Consider the following 5,331-nt stretch of genomic DNA (forward strand, 5'->3'; position numbering starts at 1 on the left):
CCCCCACCCTTCTCCTCTGAAGTCTTCTCCTCTGCTCCCTGACTTTGTTTGATGTACCAGTTTTATCTGGTGGTGTTAGCTGGTCCAGCTCTGCTCTGAAAACAAGCCCCCACCCTCCTCCCTTCTGAGTCTGGAACTAATTTTCCTGCTGTTTTTACTGGATCCAGCTGTTCCTTCCTTTGTTTGACACTCATCCAGCAGTCTGCCTGAGATCTGATTCTTTCCTGCCCTCTGTGGGTTTTGATCCTTCCCTCCTCACATGGTTTTACTTTAAAAATCAAGTTTTAGAAGTTGACTTAGAAAACAAGGTTTACTTTCTGGCCCGTGATTAGCAGGCAATCACTGAATAGCAGCAATCTTAGCAAGAGGATATTAATGTCAATGCTCCTCAACCACCATTAAGATGCTTGATTTCAGGACGGCGTACACAAAAGAGCCCAGACGATGATGGTGTCCTAAACTAACTGTCACCTCGTGTGCAGAACGCTCAGCAGCCTTTCTTGCAAGTCACCCTGCCTCAGATACATTCAAGGGAGAGACCTGAGAAGTCTAAACCTCCACATTCACATCCCCTGTATAAAAACAAACTTGAATGGCCAGTGGGAGCCAAACTTTTTTGAGAGGCATACCAAAAATTTGGTAGGCATGCCATACCCTCCTCAAGTGCCACTCTGATCCCCTTCTCCTGCCCAATCGGGTGCTCTGCTTTCTGCTCCCTGCCTGATCTGCATTGCATGGAGCTGCCTTGTGCTCCCTGCCTGATCTGTGACTCTGCTTTCTACGTCCTGCCTTACCTGTTGCTGTATTCCCCGTTTTCTCCCCAACCTGCAGCATGCCACATGCAGAGGTTGCCCACGCCACAAGTTGGCCATCTCTGAACTATGCTACGGACTCTCTGACTGCCATTCAGTGGAACAACAGGTACCTTCCACAACTGACCTTGCAAGGTCCAGTATAATATTCTTCATTTCCTTTCTCTGCTGCCAGGCTTTTAGAAATGAGACTAATAGTTGAATGCTTAATTGTGTTTCCTGTATCCACTGCTCTGAGAGTTGGTACAGAGCAACAAAACCAGGTAGCTATGAAGAATCAGAATTCTCAAGGGCCCTGTGGCAGTGAGAAAGTAATTGCCACTGAAGATGAGTTACCGGAAGTAGCGGAGAAGCCTCCACAGAAAGGCAAGTTGGGTCAAGTAGCACTGATGCCGAAGAGAGAAACCCTGCCGCCAGTGCCAGTACGCTTTATGAGTGCCTGCCGGCTCCGATTGGCAGGGTGGAACTCAAGCAGCTAGACAAAAGCTGCTCAGGAGACCACAGGAGGGAGACCAGAAGTGAGTCCCTGGAAGCACGGAGAGTGGTGTCCTGGTATGAACTGCCCTGGCAGGAGCGATTGGTGGAAGCCAGTGTGGCAGCCCATAGATATAGGCTCAGAGGAGCCTGTTTACTTACCGGAGGAATTTGCATGGAAGCCTCATTGCAACGAGTGGGTCCGGGACAACGAGGTTCCTGTGGAAAGAGAATAACTGAGCATCAGAAGTATGAATAAAAGGGGACTAGCAAGCAATTATTGTACAGCTCCCCCCCCCCCACAATCCTTCTCTTAAAGAGGATTCACGGGCTATTCTGACACTGGGCAAGTGAGAAAGAGTAAAGGACTGAGTGAGTAGCCCCAAGAATTTGACAGCGTACTTTTGGGGGGGACACTGTTGAAGACAATATTGCAATAGGGCCATGAGCCTCTATTTACATGATTGGGACTGTGACATAGGGTTGGCAGCAGGTGGGGTGTAGGGGAGGTGAAGCCCCAGGAGATAGTGCCTGATCTGGCTTAGTGTTTGTACCAGGAGACTGAAGACCTTCCCATTCACAAGAAATTTTAAGATCAAGTTGTGGCAGGTAAGAGAGCATTTGGCACTAGCAAAGTTAAGTCAACAGGGCAAACTGTCTACTGTAAAGACACAGACGCAGGGAGCCACGCTGAAAGAGGTAAGCGTCCAGCCAAGGAACGGCATGGACGGTTATAGGGCCCTACAAAAGAAAAAAAGACTGATAAATTAATCCTGTTCTACACAAAGCTGTACTAATATAGTTAAAAGTGTGATTTCATATCAGATTAGTTAAACCAAGGCATCTTGGTACATGGGTACTCTTATATCAATTTAAGATGGGTTCATATTAGTTTAGCCTGCCTCAGTAAATGCACAGACACATGCTAAACCACTAAGTAAAACTGATGTAACTTTTGTGTGTAGACAAGCTGTTAGAGTCAATCAAGTGGAATATCTGGGAAATATCTGCAGATAATTCTCTTTTCCCTCCAAGAAAAAAAAGCTGGCCACCAAATAACTCCCAAGTCCAACACCAATCTGAGTTTTCCTCCCGTTCAAACAGTTCTTGCTTTCAAAATCAGACAGCCGTATTTTCAAATCCCATTCTAAAATTCCATAAAAAGTTTTTCACTCTCTAGAGGTGAATGTTACTCTGCAGAATACCAGCTCATTGTGCACCATAAACAGGAGCCTCAGAGCCAAGGAAGTCAAGGAGGTAGAGGGTACAGGAAACAGAAAGCAAGAGCTCCTGATCCTAGACAGGTTTATTAACTCTCCCAGGAGGAAAATGAATGAAAACAGTCGGAAGTAACAGTAAGGTCTAGGTCTGAAATTCATAAGCCCTTCATTGTGAGCTGAGACTTTTGCTTCATCTCCACTGTACGTTTCAGCCCACACCACATCCTGAAACAAATATTCAGTGCACTAAAGACAAATCCTGCTGCTATCAGTTTCTACACTGAGGAAATCATAAAAGAAGTAAGAACAATTTGTTTTCAAACAAGAAAATAAATTGTGGTGGGAGTTCCTCAAGGGACTGATCCTGCAGGCACAAAGGGGTACCATCCCAGTACACATAAAGAGAGGCAGAAAAGCCAAGAAACCCTCTTGCCTGAGCAGGGAAATCTAGGAGAGCCTACAAGGGAAGAGAGAAGCTTACAGGTGGTGGAAGCAGGGAGCAGCCACCAAGGAGGAGTATACCTGCTTGACTTGCACTTGCAGGGAAGCAGTGAGGAAGGCCAAAGCAGAAACGAAACTCAGGCTGGCAACAAAGATTAAAGGTAACACAAAAAGGTCTTCTTTAAGTACGTAGGGAGCAAGAAGGTCGTGCAGGGTAGCATAGGACTGCTACAGGATGGACTAGGGCAACGCGTAACAGATAGGATGGGCAAAGCTGAGCTCTTGAACAATTTCTTTGCATCTGTGTTCCTGGAAACAGATACAAATACACTTCCCAATGAGACTTTAGTCTGGCTTGAGAGAGACACCAATCCACCAACGGTTAGCACTGATCTGGTGAAGGGGCACTTGGAGGGGCTGGACGTATTTAAGTAGGCAGGCCCCAATGATCTTCACCCAAGGGTGCTAAAGGACTTAGCCAGTGCCATAGCAAAACTGCTTACACAACTGTTTGAGAGCCCATGGTGCTCAGGGCAGGTCCCAAATGACTGGAAAAAGGCCAATGTGGTTGCTATTTTCAAGAAGGGGAGGAAGGAGGCCCCAGATAATTATAGGCCAGTTAGCCTCACCTCTATTCTTGGCAAGACCTTAGAAAAATCATTAAAAAACACATTTGTGGGGGGCCAGCAGGCAATACAATGTTAAGGGGCAACCAGCATGGGTCGCACCCAATTCTTACTAGTAAACTAAGTAGCGGTGACGTGGATTTTTTCACAGTCAGGTGGGTGGAAAACTGGCTGCTTATGGGATGCACCCAGAGTGGTGGTGGATGGGTCGGTTTCTACCTGGAGAGATGTGGGCAGTGGTGTCCCCCAAGGCTCTGTCCTTGGACCAGTGCTGTTCAATATCTTCATCAGCAATCTGGATGAGGGTGTAGAAAGCACTGTGTCCAAATTCGCAGATGACATCAAAATATGGGGTACAGTAAACGTGCAAGAGGGTAGTGAGCGAATTCAGGTGGATTTGGATAGACTGAGCAAGTGGGCAGATCAAAATAGAATGCAATTTAACAAAGATAAGTGCCAAGTGCTACACCTGGGGAGAAAAATTCACCAATACACCTATAGACTGGGAAGTGCCATTCTATGTAGTATGCCTGCGCAAAGCGGCTAGTATTTGCTTCGGATTCAGATTCAGCTGATTCGGGGGACAGCAATCAATTCGGTGATTTGAATCATGGTCCCGATTCAGAGAGCTTTGAATCAATTCAGACCTTTAAATTAGTCCCCTGATTTAATTTGGATTCAGCCACCGAATCGGACCAAATCTTCAAATCGAATCACCACCCAGAGCTTCGCACAGCCATACTATGTAGTACAGGAGTGGAAAGAGATCTTGGAGTCATAGTCGACGCAAAAATGAACATGAGTCACCAATGTGCCAAGGTAATAAGTAAAGCCAACTGTACTCTGCCTTGCATTAGCGGGTGCATCACGAGCAGGTCTAGGGAGGTGATGCTTCCCCTCTATGCGGTATTGGTGAGGCCGCAACTGGAGTACTGCATCCAGTTTTGGGTGCAGGACTTCAAGAGGGATGCGGATAACCTGGAAAGGGTTCAGAGGAGGGCTATTCATATGGTTGAGAGCCTGCAGGCAACATCTTATGAAGACAGACTGAGGGACCTGAATCTCTTCAGCCTCCGTAAGAGAAGGCTGAGAGGTGATCTTGTAGCTGTCTACAAACTCATCGGGGGGGTGTCAGCAGGGACTAGGGGATACTCTGTTTTACCAGGGAGCCTCTCAGGGTTACTAGAAACAACGGTCATAAACTGAAGGAGCGTAGATTTAGATTGGACATCGGGATGAAATTCTTTACTGTGAGGGTTGCCAAAATGTGGAATAGACTTCCAAGGGAGGTGGTGCTCTCCCCTACCTTGGAGGTGTTCAAGAGGAGGTTAGACAAGCGCCTGGCTGGGGTCACTTGACCTCAATGCTCTTTCCTGCCCAGAACAAGGGGTCGGACTCGATGAGCTAATCCCTTCCGACCCTAGAAAGCTATGAAGAAAAAGACTCTACAGCTCACACCAGACCAGCACACCAAACATTAGTGAAGTGGGTTTCTCTGCTCCGTATCAACCCATGTCTTGCTTCTTTCGCAGGTTATTCATAGCCTGATCTCCAAGTGGACAAGATGGAAGAAGGCATTTTGAGTCAGGATGCTTCGGTCTTTCTGGTTCAGGACTGATTTGCCATGTGGCCTGATGGCAACTCATTAAGAGGAGCTGGGCTCTTGCAACTCCCACAAACAGCAGCACTGAAATCAAGTCAGATCTCCCTTGCCTCAGGCTAGTTGCATGTGACATTGCCATCACAACACTCACTCTT

At 47.0% G+C, this 5,331-nt stretch overlaps 1 protein-coding gene across 1 annotated transcript in view; it reads right to left on the bottom strand.

The window, feature by feature from the left end:
* The window catches only part of MXRA8 (matrix remodeling associated 8), a 50,244-nt gene that overhangs the window by 30,487 nt on the left and 14,426 nt on the right, over positions 1 to 5,331 (bottom strand). Inside the window, exon 3 of the mRNA XM_025198127.1 lies at positions 1,449 to 1,505. The gene's annotated coding sequence lies outside the window, so the exon portion shown is untranslated. The remainder of the gene's footprint in view (positions 1 to 1,448; positions 1,506 to 5,331) is intronic.

Source organism: Alligator sinensis, unplaced genomic scaffold (genome assembly GCF_000455745.1).
Source record: "Alligator sinensis unplaced genomic scaffold, ASM45574v1 scaffold569_1, whole genome shotgun sequence".
Classification (NCBI taxonomy): Eukaryota; Metazoa; Chordata; order Crocodylia; family Alligatoridae; genus Alligator; species Alligator sinensis.